Source organism: Gorilla gorilla, chromosome 18 (genome assembly GCF_029281585.2).
Source record: "Gorilla gorilla gorilla isolate KB3781 chromosome 18, NHGRI_mGorGor1-v2.1_pri, whole genome shotgun sequence".
In the NCBI taxonomy this organism is placed as follows: domain Eukaryota; kingdom Metazoa; phylum Chordata; class Mammalia; order Primates; family Hominidae; genus Gorilla; species Gorilla gorilla.
The window spans coordinates 100,763,978-100,781,730 of NC_073242.2; the positions used below are offsets into that span (position 1 = coordinate 100,763,978).

The following is a 17,753-nucleotide window of genomic DNA, read 5'->3' on the forward strand; positions in this document are numbered from 1 at the left end:
TGCATCCCAGGGATGAAGCCCACTTGATCATGGTGGATAAGCTTTTTGATGTGCTGCTGGATTTGGCTTGCCAGTATTTTATAGAGGATTTTTGCATTAATGTTCATCAGGGATATTGGTCTAAAATTCTCTTTTTGTTGTGTCTCTGCCAGGCTTTGGTATCAGGATGATGCTGGCCTCATAAAATGAGTTAGGGAGGATTCCCTCTTTTTCTATTGATTGGAATAGTTTCAGAAGGAATGGTACCAGCTCCTCCTTGTACCTCTGATAGAATTCGGCTGTGAATCCATCTGGTCTTGGACTTTTTTTGGTTGGTAGGCTCTTAATTATTGCCTCAATTTCAGAACCTGTTATTGGTCTATTCAGAGATTCAACTTCTTCCTGGTTTAGTCTTGGGAGGGTGTAAGTGTCCAGGAATTTATCCATTTCTTCTAGATTTTCCAGTTTATTTGCATAGAAGTATTTATAGTATTCTCTGATGTTAGTTTGTAATTCTGTGGGATCGGTGGTGATATCCCCTTTATCATTTTTTATTGCGTCTATTTGATTCTTCTCTCTTTTCTTCTTTATTAGTCTTGCTAGCAGTCTATCAATTTCATTGATCTTTTCAAAAAACCACCTCCTGGATTCATTGGTTTGTTGAAGGGTTTTTTGTGTCTCTATCTCCTTCAGTTCTGCTCTGATCTTAGTTATTTCTTGCCTTCTGATAGCTTTTGAATGTGTTTGCTCTTGCTTCTCTAGTTCTTTTCATTGTGATGTTAGGGTGTCAATTTTAGATCTTTCCTGCTTTCTCTTGTGGGCATTTAGTGCTATAAATTTCCCTCTACACACTGCTTTAAATGTGTCCCAGAGATTCTGGTATGTTGTGTCTTTGTTCTTATTGGTTTCAAAGAACCTCTTTATTTCTACCTTCATTTCGTTATGTACCCAGTAGTCATTCAGGAGCAGGTTGTTCAGTTTCCATGTAGTTGAGCAGTTTTGAGTGAGTTTCTTAATCCTGAGTTCTAGTTTGATTGCACTGTGGTCTGAGAGACAGTTTGTTATAATTTCTGTTCTTTACATTTGCTGAGGAGTGCTTTACTTCCAACTATGTGGTCAATTTTGGAATAAGTACAATGTGGTGCTGAGAAGAATGTATATTCTGTTGATTTGGGGTGGAGAGTTCTGTAGATGTCTATTAGGTCTGCTTGGTGCAGAGGTGAGTTCAATCCATAATTATCAGATTCACCAAAGATGAAATGAAGGAAAAAATGTTAAGGGCAGCCAGAGAGAAAGGTCGGGTTACCCACAAAGGGAAGCCCATCAGACTAACAGCAGATCTCTTGGCAGAAACTCTGCAAGTCAGAAGACAGTGGGGGCCAATATTCAACATTCTTAAAGAAAGGAATTTTCAACCCAGAATTTCATATCCAGCCAAACTAAGCTTCAAAAGTGAAGGAGAAATAAAATCCTTTACAGACAAGCAAATGCTGAGAGATTTTGTCACCACCAGGCCCACCCTACAAGAGTTCCTGAAGGAAGCACTAAACATGGAGAGGAATAACTGGTACCAGCCACTGCAAAAACATGCCAATTGTAAAGAGCATTGAGGCTAGGAAGAAACTGCATCAACTAATGAGCAAAATAACCAGCTAACATCATAATGACTCGATCAAATTCACACATAACAGTATTAACCTTAAGTGTAAAAGGGCTAAATTCTCCAATTAAAAGATGCAGACTGGCAAATTGGATAAAGAGTCAAGACCCATCAGTGTGCTGTATTCAGGAAACCCATCTCATGTGCAGAGACACACATAGGCTCAAAATAAAGGGATGGAGGAAGATCTACCAAGCAAATGGAAAACAAAAAAAGGCAGGGGTTGCAATCCTAGTCTCTGATAAAACAGACTTTAAACCAACAAAGATCAAGAGAGACAAAGAAGGCCATTACATAATGGTAAAGGGATCAATTCAACAAGAAGAGCTAACTATCCTAAATATATATGCACCCAATACAGGAGCACCCAGATTCATAAAGCAAGTCCTTAGATACTTACAAAGAGACTTAGACTCCCACACAATAATAATGGAAGACTTTAACACCCCACTGTCAACATTAGACAGATCAATGAGACAGAAAGTTAAAAAGGATATCCAGGAAAATCCCTTGATCTTACGTGCAACATCCACAAGCATGTAGCTAACACCAGATAGGACAGGACAGGAATCCAAAGACAGAATCAAGATAAGACAAAAAAGTGCAAGAGCCAGTGTTTGGGGAGAGGGTCAAGTTTATTTTTACCTTTTTTTTTTTTTAATTAACTGAGAATCAACAAAATCAGTGAGTGTTCACACAGCATAATTCTGTCCGGGAAAGAGGAGTTGACACAACATTCCTCCGTAAACTGGAGAATTTCTCCATGACTCATATCTGCTCCCCAGTTTCTCTTCTCCATGAGGAATAAACACCATGTACAATCTGAAAGCTGGTAAGGGACTGATCCTTAAAGTGTCATCCTGAATTTGAATTAAACCTAAGTCTAGTTTCCTTTTGAGATCTCCTGATGAGTTAAACCTTTACACAAGAGCTACCTAGTCGGATGATTTTTTTCTCACCTGAGCTATTGTGGATAATTGCTCTGCTTCCTTGTTCAACAAAATATAAGGTAAATCATTACCACTCACAACCCGAAGAGATTTATGCCATCGTCTAACAGAAGAGCACAGTGTGCACGTTTCTTTTCTAAGAAAATAAAGTTGACCTCAATGCAATGAAGTGGAGTTTGATTTTCATAATTATAAGTCATAACTCACAATTCAAATTTTTTTGAATCAGCATTTTTGCCCTAGGAGAAATTTTGGATTCAGGTATATAGTATACGTTACCTTTTTAATTAAAGAAAGAAGGAAATATGTATATATGTTGGAATATATATATATATAGCAACATATATGTTACTTTTTTAATTAAAGAAAGAAGGAAATATATATATACACACATACATATAAAATATATATGTAATTGTAATTCTTCTTTTTTCAAAGCTTTATATGCATTAATTGCAAAATTCTATCCTGGATTATCAACTGGATCTGCAGCAAACACATGGTGGTGTGTAGAGATGTTCTTTGAAGATTTAATTCATCACTATTAATAAAAATGTTTAACCTTTACAGAGTGCTCACTATGTGCCAGGCACCATGCTAAACACTCTACATAGATTAGCCCATGTAATTCCCACCACTATTCTTCCCATCAACTATTATCATCCCCACTTTGCAGAAGACGAGATCGAGGCATACAGCAGTTCCCAAATTTGGTCAAAGGTGGAGCAGGCATTTGGAATCAGGACTGTCTTATTCCAGTGTTTACTCTGAATCATCATGCACCTATCATTAAACTTGAGACTTTAAAAATATCACTACTGACTTAAGTATTTAGTAATATAGCTAATACGCTGGTCACTTTTCAGATAGTCCTACCCAGCATTTCCCCCCTGCTTCAATGAAACGCTGTAAAACTTTAAGTAGTGGATCATTAGCTATTGCTGTGAAACAGACTCTCTCAAAAGTAAGTGGCATCAAACAATAAGTATTTATGATTGTTCCCAAGTCGGTATGGGTCAGCTGAGAAGTTCTTCTGGTGGCAGGTGGACCTACTCATGTACCTGGGTCAGCTGTGGTCAGGTGGCAGTTCTGCTGATGTTAGCTGGGCTCTCCCACATGATTGGAAGTCCAGTGGCTGAGCCTGGTCCAATAATAACCTCAGTTAGGAAACTGGACTCGCTCTGCTCCAAGTCATTCTCATCCTCCACTAGGCTAGCCTGGGCTTTTCCCTACAGTAGTGGCAATGTTTCAAGAGCAAGCAAGAGAGAACAGAAGAGTTCAAGGATACTGGAAGCCAGGCTTGAAACTATCACAGAGTCCCTTTAGCCAAAGTCACTTTGGCATTCCATTGGCCAAAGCAAGACCCAAGTCCAGTTTGGACTCAGAGTGGGCAGAGACTAGAAGGTCCCATAGCAAAGGGTAGCTACAAGCAGGCATTAACCAAGACCATCAATATAATCAATCTTTCACACAGAGTAGCTATGAAAACAGTCAGTTTCTTATTTTGATACTAATAGCAATATTGATTGAATGCAGAGTATGTGCAGGACTCCATCAAAACTGCTCTGTGAGATCAACACTGTTACAATCACCCCTCATATGAGAGGAAACCAAGGTTTAAAGAGATGGAGGAAGGCACTCATAGTCTCACACTCCTGTACGGAGGATGTAGTCTTAGCTTTCACTGGCTCGGTCCGGCCACCGAGCCCTGATCCAGGAGCACTGGTGACGTCTTTTCTTAACAAGTACAAAGAAAGATTTCTTCCCACCTTGTCCCAAGTGTGTCTTCAAAGGATATATAGTCCTTTGACTTTTCATCCTTTCCGTGGAGGGCCTGATGAAATTGACGGTACCCCAGAGTCCATGCCTCTGAACAAGCCCCTTCTCAATTTATTACTTTGGCAGCTCTTGCTCTAATTCCAACGTGTGTGTGCAGTGCCCCTGGGGGTAGAAGAGCCTTCTCTGCAATGAAAAACAGTGTAACCCTGGGCTGTTGACTTTCATGTCCCCTAAGTGTATGGGAAGAAAGAACGGGGGCTAGGGACCAGGCGCCTCTCTGGGTCTCTGTTTCTTCATCTGCAAAATGTTCGATATTTAACCTGGCCCCATCTCTCATAGAATATCTGGGAGGACCCAAGAAGGCAATGGGTATGAGCATGCTTTGCAAAGATAAAAGGTAGGCGGCTGAGCAGAGGGAGCAAGGAAGCAAAACAGAAGAAGAGACAAGAGAGGGAAGAGTAGAATCCTGGAGGCGAGAAAGGGAAAAGGTAGAGTCTTCTACTCAGAGCCTGCACAGCTAGGCGCAGTTTTACGTTGCATGAACTTTTTCCCCAGACCCTCCTGTGGAAAGCAGACAGCCCCTCACTCACAAGTAATATGTTGGCTACACTGCCCCCTGCTGATCATTATGTGTAACAGCACAGACGCCGACAGCCAGTTGAAATAATGAGCTTGGGTTTCCGAGACCAGCAGAGGCCGCAAGGGGGTGAGAGGCTAGTGGTCTTTGAGACCACACATATACCAAGGAACGTATGAGGACTTCTGCCTGACCAGTCCCAAAGCCACTTATTAGCCCTAAGTTCAATGAAACTCCCCCTCCTCCACTTTCCTTTTTCTTTTGCCCCAGGGAGCCAGAGAATCAGCGTTTTCCCTTTCTTTCAGGCATTGCTGCCATATCCATTCTACAAACTGTGGCTGTTACATGGGACCCAGCTTCTCCGTTTTTCCATCCTTTGCAAAGACAAAGCTCAGGGGTCGTATTTCTTTCCCGAGTTTTATTATAATACTAATCACCATGGGAACATGGGGAGGGGAAAGGATGCAAGATAGTAAACATTGCAATCACATCACAAAAGTTCTAGAATCTCGTTAGGTCATTGGATTTTTGTCTTGGTTCCGAATCTAGAGGGTCTGGCTCTCCCTGAAATGTTACCTGAAAATGAAAGCCTTAAATATTTTTCTCTTTGTTTTTATGCCTGAGGAGGGACCTCTGTAAACAATTTCCCTAACCACCACCTGACATGAAGCTCGATCCCCAGGACTCACTTCCTCCCTTCTCCTCCTCTTGTTCTGAGGATGAAGCTGTGGCAGTTACTCAGTTGCCCCCTAGACAAAGCAGAGTTTCCAAGGGGGACACACCCAAAACTAGGGAACACTAGCAGAGACGGATCACTTGCATGCTTCCTCCCAGCTCACCTGGAATCCAAATGAGTAAGAAGTTCATCTGGCCTCAAGAAAACAATATCTTCAAACAAATGTCTCTTGAGCCCCTGCTCTGGGCTGAGCATTTCAGTTACCCAGAAGATGAAGGGAGGAGCTTCTTTGCATTATAGCCTAAAATGTGGCTCACATTCCCATGGTGTGACTAAATAGCAATGACAGTATTTGCTAAATGCTTCCTGTGTGCCAAACACCATTCTAAACTCTGTGCATATGTTAAATCAATGAGTCTATGAAGCATAATCTACTCTTCTTCTTCTTCCTAGTTTATAGATGAGGAAATAAAGGCAATGAGAAGTTAATGAAGTGATTCACCCAAGGTCACAGGGTTCATAAGCAAGAGAACTGGGATTTGAATGCAGGCTTTCTGGCTCCAATACCCACCTGCATGACCACCCTACTATCTGCCCCTCACTACAACTAGTGAGACTGGTCTTTGAGGCTTATGGGTTCTGGGACAGTCTAGGTTGTAGCCCCACCCTGCCACTCTGTCACTTGATATCTGTGTAAACATGGGAAACACACTTAAATTCTTGAGGCTTCAGTTTCCTCATCTGTAAAATAGAAAGAATAGAATCCACCTCAGAGAATTATGACAAATATTAAATAAAATGGTGCTTAGAAAGCAGTCAATTAAAGTGATGCCTATAAACGATCTGGCAAACACTAAGCACTTAATAAATATTAACTATTCTTTTATTTGATATTTTTTAACTGTACTGAATTCATTTGTTGTTGGAGGAAGCCTGAATTTTTACCCTAGGATCTGCCAGTAAGTCACTACACGATTGAGGATTTATCTCTCATTTAGATCATAGCATAGCCTCTTACCTATACTTTTCCCATGCCAACCCCAATGGACTAGTTTCTTCTTGGACAGCTAGAGTAATCTTTTAAAAATAAATACATCACTTTATTTCCATGCTTAAAGCTTTCCAGTGGTTTCCCATTGCACAAAGAATGAAACCCAAAACGCTTGGCCTGATTTACACAGCTATACCTGACACAACCATTGCCCATACCTGACACAGCCACTGTGTCTCTCTCCTCCCCATTCCTCACTATGATCCAGGCAAACCGGCTTTCTGATTTGAATTTAGCAACTTATTCCTACCTTGTGATATTTACCAGAGAGGCAGCCAGAAAATCCTTCACCTTGAACTCTCCAAGCCTGGCTCCTTCTTGTCAGAGCTCAAATCAGATATCATTCCTTGTCGAGGCGTGTTCCCTTATTCTTGTGTCCATCCCTTGCTTTATCTTCCCCACAATATTCACCACTATCTGAAACTATGCTACTCATTTATTTATCAACTGGTTTTCTCTTCTGTGTCATTCTACCAGAATGCAAACTACATAAGAGCAAAGAGTGTGGTTAGGAGAACCTTTTTAGTTGTGATATTGCAGTCCACGAGTTCAGTGCCTGGCATCTAGGAGATCTTCAATACATAGATGTTGAATAAATGAAGGAGTTTATTAGCTCTAGACTCATTTATGAAACACAGTAACTTGGATACAGTAATATTGAAATTTCTTTCTGGCTCTAAATTCCAAGAATCTTAAGGCATTTTTGGGTCCTAAGCCAACAGAGAGATGAGAGAAAAGTCTGGATTGTGGAATCCTAGGACATGCTATTGATAATATTTACCAGATTTGAGAACAAAGCTGTAGCCATCTTCCATGTTACTGAAAAAAGATACATTTTGTCCAAATGTCCCCAAAATTTATCTCACTGTAATATTTCACAAGTCTCTCTTAGGTTTAACTTTCTCACTTCTTTATAGCTCTGTGATCACATCTCATTACAAGCATAAAGGCACTGTCAGAAAAGATGGTTGTGATCAACTAACTGGCTGATGTGAACTTTGCCCCAAATCCAGAGATGTTTGTTGACTCTCAGAGTTCCCATAAGTATTTCTCTTGAGAATGTTCCATCATATACTACCCAGGAACAATGAAAAGTTTCTAGATGAATCTGGAATTTATTGAAAATATTTGCACTATGAGTATCACTTGGGTACTTACTCACATCATTTTTTCATTAATGAATTCAACAAACATGTATTCAACACCTACCGTAAAAAGTCAAAGGGTGATCAAAAGAGATATCAATACCTACTCTTATAGTGTATCAATTAATCGAACACCAAAATTATGTGTTACTTGTCAACCATGATAAAGATGATGGTAAAATAGTCTCAGGAAAAAAGGTATAGATTATTATCTTGTATAGTAGCTAAGAGAATGCAGGTTTAAAGAGCAGAATAGTATTTTTTTATGAGAAAAAAAAGGTAAGAAGTATTAACCCACAGTGTTAGTGGAATTCAGAATAGCTTTCCACACTTACCCTGTTTGAAACCACCCTCTTCTGAGCCTTGGCTTGTTTATGGGGTTCTAATTAGCATGTTTGATTAGAAGTCAAGGAATCATGGATAGCTGAGCCTCTCATTTCTACACAGAGAAAACTGGCTTCCTTAAAATTCTGATGTAACCATGTGCTGGCCTCCAGTACACCCATTAATTTGTGTTTATCCCTGAGGAGAGCAAGGAGGAGTTTGCAGAAACAGAAGAAAAGAACAGAAAGAGAAAGGTAAAGCCTCAGGCAATACACAAAGATCCATAATAAGCAGTTCTGGAAGGAATGAGATTGCATCAGCTTCAATAGCAGATGAGCCTTGTCTTATTTTTCTTTGCTCATCTGACCAGGTACTCCATAAATGTCAGAAGGAGGATGAGAAGAAGTAAACACGTTGTTATAAAAGAAGAAGGGGGCCATTTGGTTCGTGTCAGTTGTCTGGATTGTAAAATATTGCAATGCCCAGCTGACCTTGAGAAAGCTTGCACTGGTATACTATTGACCATTTAAGTAGCTATATTAAACTCTCTGGTTTAAGCTAGAGAGTGTATTTAAGGGGATTGCAAATATAGGTGCTCTTTGAACACACATGCTCTCTTCCTGCTTTCTTGAATTGGCTGTGTTCTAGTTGGCTGAATTTGCTCTAAATCAACATATAGGCATGTGGAAGGTACATTTGCTGCTATGGAGGGTCTGCTGTGTTTAGCTATCCTCCAAAACATAAGGGAAGTGTTTCTCCAGATGGCAGTGTGCTTGGAGTTCAGAGGAATGTGTTTTTGGCCATCAGCAAGGCTCAGTCATCAGTGTTGGCCAGTCACCCACACTCAGCATCACGTGCAGTTGTGCACTCTGACAATCCACCAGCAGCTCTGGGCCCTGGGGTGAGTGCTGTTATTTGGACAGAAAACTAAGACCTTCTGTCAAAAGTAAATACTGTGCACTGGTATTGATCTAAATTATTCAGCCTGCATACCTACATATATTAAGGAGAAGATTTTACTAAAATGTTTGAAGGCAGAAGAGGCCTGGACTTAAATCTCCACTCCCCTCTATGCAACTGTATAATTTCAAGGAAGTTATACAATCTCCTTGAGCATCAGATTATTTATCTGGAAAACGAGGATGAGAATGGTGCCTACCTCTTATGAATGAGGTGATCATAAGAATTAAAAGAGATACTATATGCAAAGGGCATGGGACTGTGGACTGCTAGCAAGTCACACACTTGCACACAATTATGCATTGATATATCCAGCGCTGTAGACAGAGAATATATTCTAGGATGGGCAAAAGAAAAATCTGAGCATAAAAGTGCATCTTTCTCAAAAGGCCTTAGGATTTTTTTTCTTATGTACCAAGTCAATTTAGTGGGCAGAAATCAGCACTGTGGACAGCTCCATTAATTGCAAATGGGGCGAGTGGTGCTGGCTTTAAAATTAGACCATCAGTGTTTTTTTCTTTTGTTTTTTGTTTGTTTGTTTGTTTGTTTTTGAGATGGAGTCTCACTCTGTCGCCCAGGCTGGAGTGCAGTGGTGTGATCTTGGCTCACTGCAAGCTGCGCCTCCCAGGTTCAAGAAATTCTCCTGCCTCAGCCTCCCGAGTAGCTGGGACTACAGGTGCCCGCCACCATGCCTGGCTAATTTTTTTGTACTTTTAGTAGAGATGGGGTTTCACCGTGTTAGCCAGGATGGTCTACATCTCCTGACCTCGTGATCCGCCCGTCTCGGCCTCCCAAAGTGCTAGGATTACAGGCGTGAGCCACTGCACCCGGCTATATCAGTGTTCTTAAAATTGTGGGCCTATGCAAAATCAATACTAAAGGGCTGTGAGCAGCACTTTAAAAATAAAATAAAGAAGGAAAGAATGAAATAAAAATGTATAGTGTATTTGCACATAGTCAGGGTAAGTATTGTTTGATGAACCTACTATCTTGTTCTGTTTTTTTTTTTGTTATTGTTTGGTGTGTGTGTGTGTGTGTGTGTGTGTGTGTGTGTGTGTGTGTGTGTGTGTGTGTGTGTGTGTGTGTTTCAGTGAAGACAAAAGTTGGGAGACCACTGATCTATTAGATCACTTTTCTCTAGAAAAATCCATTCTCAAACTATTTCCGGCTGGACTATTTGGTCTCTGCCTCTGATTAAAGTTGTACGTGTCATTTCTCCTGGTCTAGCCACAGTAAATAAAGCAGTCCCAATGGCCCGGCAAATTACATCTCTGGGGAGCTTAGGCTAGTACCCTAAATGTCAAACACCTGAGTCAAAAATTCAGTCAGACATCTGGGACTTGATCTACTTGATGCTAAAGAATAAACTGAAATATTTTTCTCCAGAAAATTTATAAATTAGGGAATTTTCACTAGAAGTTGGCTCTCTCACTGTTGGGCATCAATAAAACTGCTTATGAATTGAAGAGGCCTCTACAGAGTCACTTTTTTTTTTTTTTGAGACAGAGTGTCACTCTCTCACCCAGGCTGGAGTGCAATGGTGTGATCTTGGCTCACTGCAACCTCCTCCACCTCCCAGGTTCTAGCGATTCTCCTGCCTCAGCCTCCTGAGTAGTTGGGATTACAGGTGCCCACCACTATGCCTGGCTAATTTTTGTATTTTTAGTAAATACCGGGTTTCACCATATTGGTCATGCTGGTCTCAATCTCCTGACCTCATGATCCGCCCGCCTCAGCCTCCCAAAGTGCTGGGATTATGGGCATACAGGCATAAGCCACCGCACCCAGCCTACAGAGTCACTTTCTGCCTTAGAACATCAATCTGTGCAACCATCAACCCAAGACAGATACTGGGAAGTTTGTCTTGGTCTCTGACTCCAGAAAAGGCTCCTAGAAAGTATCTCACCAAAGATCTCACAAGTTACTCAATGAGAGGGCTGGGACTCACAGAAAAATATCCTGCTCATTAAATCTCTCGTGTGTGTGTGTGTGTGTTTTCCCTATACTAAGCTCAGAGTTGAACAAAGGCAAAATGAGAATTTTTCATTCCAGGTGCAATGATCCTTCTCATTAAATATACGAGCATAGTTAGTATAATTGTGTAATAAGGACATATGTAACGATTGAGAGAAAAAAACACTTCTTTCTCATAAATGGTTAGGGCATAAACATTGCCAACATTTTTCAATGATTATTTATGGAAAAACTCATCTTTCCATCCCACAATTACTCTACTGATTAGCAAGGGACCTATGTTTTTCTCCCCCATATCTGAAGAGGCAATGTATTTGGATATGTGTTGCCTTTTGACCACTCAGCATCCACTTCTATCTTCTAAAAACACTCCTATTTCCTTTGAAAATGTGCCTCTTCTCTTTGGGATACAAGAATTCACGTCTTTCCTTTTGCCACTCAAGGTGTGTCCTTGTGACCACAGCCTTCAGCAGTCAGACCCTCCTTCCCTAGAATTTTATTCATGAGCAGAGGGCCAAAGAGACTAACCCTGGTGGGGTCAATTCCTGACCAGCATCCATGTTCTAATTAGCTGGGGACTCCAGCACTGTTGCTCTCCAGATTGGCCTTAGTTCTGCCCTGTCACCAGCCTGGTTCTTCAGCCTTCAAAAACAAAAAAAATCTGTGAGCTCTCAGTTCCTTCCATTGAATTCCCTTGTGCTTAAATTAATTTGAATCTGTTTCTATTGCCTGCCACTAAGGGGGGTATTCAAAATATTGAAAAACGATTCCATCTGAACCAGATGCACTAAGCAATTAGAACAGGTGTCAGCCATGGATCTGGTGTGACTGTGCTGGTGTGTCTTGGCTAAAGATCAGCCCAGTTTGCAGCCAAAGAAGCACAACAAAAACCCAGGCCAAAACACCCCAGCATTCGTGACCCACAGAAATAATCTCACTTAGAAGGAATCACAGGGATGGGGACCTTTGCCCGGCTCAGAATAGAGATTTAAACAATGTCAAGTCAATGAATGAATTAATGAACTAACAGTTCCCCAGAAAAAGACATAGGAGAATATTAAATCTGACCTGCCACCTATAGATAATCCAGAGCTGGGCATACTCTTCTTTCCTTACAGAAGGATTTAGCCTAATGTATTCTGCTAGTGAACTGCAAGACAAGTGCAATTAATACATAGATAAACATTGATAAAATGATAATGATGTGACATTATCACACTTTTTTGTTACCTCCTGTTTATGGCAAATAATATTGGTTTTTGATTAATGGTAATGAGATAAATTTTCTTTTTCTTTTTTTTTGAGACAGAGTCTCACTCTGTCACCCAGGCTGGAGTGCAATGGCGTGATCTCGGCTCACTGCAACCTCCGCCTTCCAGGTTCAAGCGATTCTCCTGCCTCAGCCTCCTGAGTAGCTGGGATTACAGGCATGTGCCACCACACCCAGCTAATTTTTGTAGTTTTAGTAGAGATGTGGTTTCACCATGTTGGTAAGGCTGGTCTTGAGCTCCTGACCTTGTGATCTGCCTGCCTTGGCCTCCCAAAGTGCTGGGATTACAAGCATGAGCCACTGCATGCATCCAGCCTCTTTTTTTTTTTTTTTTTTTTTGAGACAGTCTCACTCCGTCACCAAGGCTGGAGTGCAGTGGCATGATCTCGGCTTACTGCAACCTCCACCTCCGAGGCTTAAGCGATTCTCGTGCCTCAGCCTTCCGAGTAGCTAGAACTACAGACATATGCCACCACGCATGGCTCGTTTTTGTATTTTTAGTAGAGACAGGTTTTCTCCATGTTGGCCAGGCTGGTCTTGAAATCCTGACCTGAAGTGATCCGCCCACCTTGGCCTTCCAAAGTGCTGGGATTACAGGCATGAGCCATTGCACCTGGCCATTTTCCTTATAAAATACATTATTTGAGTGAAAATGTGGGTGCATTTTTTACAATTATGTAAATAAGAATGCAGGTGGTATAAAGATATAGTAAGAGTCATTCCAGCAGCATAAGAACACCTGATATTTAAGAAACACTGTATAACACATGGTAGACAAAGAATCTAAACTCAAGACGAGGACTTGAACCTTGGCTTCTTCTCAGGCCTTCCAAAATAGCCTCCCCTTTTCTCTCTCTGCCTCTGTCTCTACATCCACTAAACAGGGATGACAATGCTAGCAGTATTCACATAATTGTTATGAAGGGCAGCACCTAAGCACAGCCACAGCATGGTATAGAAAACCCAGCGATGATAGCAAACTGAGATCCTGAGTCCCTCGCACATGGTCTGCTGAGCAGCTGTTGATGCTTGCATGTTTTAGATAGTTTTGCCTTGGGCTGGATTCCACTCAGTGACCTAGACATGAAAGACTGTGTGTGTCCCAGTTCCAAATTTCTGAGTTGTGTTTCCTATTTCTTTGCTTCTACTGTTCATGTAAAAGTACACTCCAAAATACCAAAGGGGTTTCCTGTAATAAATTCCTTTCAGTTTTCATAAGGAAGATGGCTTTTAAAATGAAAGGAACATTCACGTAGCTGAATGTAAGTTTACGCATACATTCATTATGCACACTTTAGTCATCTTACTAGGCAAAAGGCATATTTCAGAGAAATTATTTTTAAGGGCTGATATTAGGACTAAAGTTCCAATCTTGACTTTGTTTAACAGACCAAAAAGCAACAAGATGTTAAATGGGAACTGTCATGCTTTATCTAACCAAGTGAAGTGCTATACAGCAGAAATTGTAAACTGACAGCCCACAGATTGGATCAGACCCATAGAAGAGGAAGTGTGGAACGGCAGGCAGGAGAGGATTTATTAAAATAAATTGCCCAAATCTTAAAATTGGGAATTCTCACATGAAAGTGTTAATCTCCATCTTCTTGTGACAAAATGTAAATACCTGATAACACTGGGCTCAGGACCACAGTCAGCTCGATTTGAGAAATGACTGTCCCCTTTGGGTGGCCACGTACTTTCCAGGTGGCCGCAGACCCCACCTACCTCTGTTGTGCTATGCCCAACCTCTTTGCCTTCCTTATATTACCAGCCAGAGACCAGAGAATGGTAAAAGGTCACTGTTACTTCCCATCATGGAATTGGCTACATCTGTCCAAACATACTCAATGTGGAAATGGTAAGTTTCATGAGGGCAAGCATAGACCTGCCGCTTGTGTATGTATCTCTTTGTCTATTTTATTTTCCATTATATCCCCTGCATCTCACACATATCAGATGCTTAATATACTTCTGGGATAGGTGAATGGAGAAGGGACACATGGGAAAGAGGGAGAAGAAGGTAGATAAAAAGATCTTGGGCCCCTCATCGGAGAGGGGAACATGTGGAACACTTCAAAGTCATCAGACACCACTGCCTTGTTAGTGTGGCTCTGGAGAAGTACGGGGGCCCCAAAGCCCAGCCAAAGAAGGGTTATTACCGCATGTTATATCCACTGTCCTAAAGACTCTTTTTCCTGAAGAGAAAAGAAGCAAATGAAGGAAAGAGAAAAGAGAATTCCCCAAAGATTTTTTTTTTTAAGAGCACATTGGCTAAGACCATGGACATCACTGTCAGAACAATCTGGATTTGAATCTTGGTTCTGTTTGACCTTGGCTAATTTGTTTTACCTCTTTGGGCCTCAGTTTTCTAATATTTAAAATGGGATAATGCTTGCTTTGCAGAATTTGTGTGGGTATTTAATGAGATGATTCATATAAAGCACTTAGCAGAGTGAAGGCAAATAGTAACATCTTAAAACACATTGTAATTACTGTCACCTCTTTTTACTGAAACATCAGTTTTTTTATTCTCCACTGGATTATTCCCATAAGAAGAAAACACATTGCAATAGCTCATGTTTAAAAATATATATATATATAAATTAAAAATCCATCTCTTGATTCACATCCCTTTCCAGATACCACCCCATTTCTTTGCTCTTTTTTAGAATAAAACTTCTCCAAATAAAAGTTATTCAAACTCATTGTCTCTAGATCCTCTCTTGCCATTCTCATTTGAAGCTGTCAGGCTTTTATCTCTACTACTTCCCTAAAAGAGCCCTGGTTAGGATCACCACGGATGTTGCCATGACAAAATCCACTGATCAATTCTCAGTTATTGTTTCCCTTGATCATAGACACCGATGATCCCTCGCTCTCTTTCCTGAAAATCTTTCTTCACTTGGCTTCTGGAATCCACTCACCTTATCTCACTGGCCACTCCTGAACCTTCTTTGCTCACTCATCATCTTGCAATTGATAACTGTTTTCTAATTACTAGAAAATTTTATCCAGTCTTATGACTTTATTGCCATTTTCATTATAATGACTCTCAAATGTTTAGCTCCAGCCCAGACCCTTCCCTGAACTCCAGCCCTCTCTATAGAACTGCCACTTGGGTATATATATCTACTTGCATGTCAAGTGAGAGGGTTTAGCTTAATATTACCAAAATGGAACTCTTGGATTAGAAACAACAGCATCCCAGTAGCAATAAGGGAAAACCTGGCATCTGTACCCTGTACCTTGGTTTCAAATATCATTTTCCAATAAAAGGAACCAGGGTTCCTTAAAGAAATGGCTGATTCTAGGGCTGAGGCAGAAAATAAAAAGGACCAGCCTTGAGCACATTCTGGTGCCCAAAAGTATGGAAGTGCAACACACACACACACACACACACACACACACACACACACACACGTGGGATGTCAAGGATGAGAAGGACACCATACCTCTGGGGTCTTCCTCCCAAAAACCCATAACACCAGTCTAATCACGATAAAAAAAAAAAAAAAGGCCGGGCACGGTGCCTCATGCCTGTAATCCCGGCACTTTGGGAGGCCGAGGTGGGTGGATCACAAGGTCAGGAGATCGAGACCATCCTGGCTAACACGGTGAAACCCCATCTCTACTAAAAAAATACAAAATAATTAGGCGGGTGTGGTGGCGGGCACCTGTAGTCCCAGCTACTCAGGAGGCTGAGGCAGGAGAATGGCATGAACCCAGGAGGCGGAGCTTGCAGTGAGCCGAGATCGCGCCACTGTACTCCAGCCTGGGTGACAGAGTGAGACTCTGTCTCAAAAAAAAAAAAAAAAAAAAAAAAAAAAAAAAAAAAAAAATCACTGGACAAATCCTAATTGAGGGATACTCTACAAAATAGCTGATTGGCACTCCTCAAAACTGTCAAGGTCATCAAAGACAACGAAAGTCCAAGAAACGGTCACAGCCAAGAGGAGCCTAAGGTGACGTGATGAGTAATGGAATATGGTATCCTGGATGGGATCCTAGAATGAAAAAGGAACACTTGGTAAAAACTAAGGACATCTGGATAATGTATGGACTTCAGTTATTAATAGTCCATTGATATTGGTTCACTAACTGTGACAAACGTATATTAATATATATTAAGAATAGCGGAAATTGAGTGTGAGATATATGGAAACTCTGTATTACTGTCACAATGTTTCTGTAAATCTAAAACTTTCCTAAAACTAAAAGGTTGTAAAATATTAAACTCCTTCTACAATAAAATGCAGTCTTTCCCATCTCAATAAATGCGAACTCCATTCTTCCAGTTGCTCAGGTCAAAACTTTTGGAGTCATCTTTGGCTGCATTCTCTTTTTTACACTCTGTACCCAACATCCAAACATACTCCCATCTCAGGGCTTTCCACCTTATGATCTCTCTGCCTGAAATTCTTTCTCCCCAGATGATCACATAGCCTCTTCCTTCATATCCTTCAAATGTCAACTTCACCACCGAGGCCTTTCCTGATTGTGCCTGTAAAATAAGAGAACACTCCACCACAGTATGACCCATCCCCCTCAAACTGTCCTACTGTTCATAGAATTTATCATCATGACAAAGAAAAAGCAGTCCCTGACAGCCAAGAGCTTGCCTGACACCTTCAGCTAGGCTGGGGTGTTCTCCTGTTGAACATAAACAACTTCACAGAACAAGATCAGACAAGACCCCTCTGTGTCCACGATGGATCAAAACAAAAACAAGACCACTCCATAATCATGTTTGAACATAGACAAAAACATGAGCATTGTCCAAAACACAGCAGCGATCAAGCATCCTGATATTCTGCTAATAGGAGTGACTGCTGCTGCTTCACCAACAATAGATTTGGCCTTGCTCTGTTCGCCTCGCCTTCTAGATGAGAATTGTTGAGGTACTGTGATAGGCAGAAGAGTGCCCCTCCGAAGATGTTCACAGCCTAATCCGAAGAACTTGTGAATATGTCACTTTATATGGCAAAAGGGGATTTGCGGATGTGACCAAGTTGAAGATTTTTAGAAGGGGAGATTATTCAGAATTATCCAGGCGGGCCCAATGTAATCACAATGGCTCTTGTAAGAGGAAGACAGTCGGGTTGGAGTCAGTGAAGGAGATATGACAACACCATGCTGCTGGCTTTGAAGATTAAGGAAGATGCCATAAGCCAAGGAATGCATGTGGCATCCAGAGCTGGGAATGGCAAGAAGACAGGTTCTCCCCTGGAGCCTCCAGGGGAGAAGAACCAGACCTGCTGGCACCTTCATTTTAACCCAATGAATCTGATTTTGGACTTCCTCCAGAACTGTAAGATAATTTTTTGCTGTTCTAAGCTACTAGGTTTATGATGTTTCATAATGGCAGCAGTCGGAAACTAATACAGGTACCCAGATACAGAATGACCCCT

At 41.2% G+C, this 17,753-nt stretch overlaps 1 long non-coding RNA gene across 2 annotated transcripts in view; it reads left to right on the forward strand.

The window, feature by feature from the left end:
* LOC109023732 (uncharacterized) overlaps window positions 1–3,156 on the forward strand; it is a 28,248-nt gene extending 25,092 nt beyond the window's left edge. The window contains exon 4 of one of the 2 annotated variants that reach the window (XR_010131373.1): window positions 3,028–3,156. This is a non-coding gene — a long non-coding RNA (uncharacterized lncRNA). Of the gene's footprint in view, window positions 1–1,329; window positions 2,350–3,027 lie in introns of those variants that run through there. The other variant, XR_002003223.4, reaches the window with a different exon arrangement.
* Window positions 3,157–17,753: the final 14,597 nt, after the last annotated feature.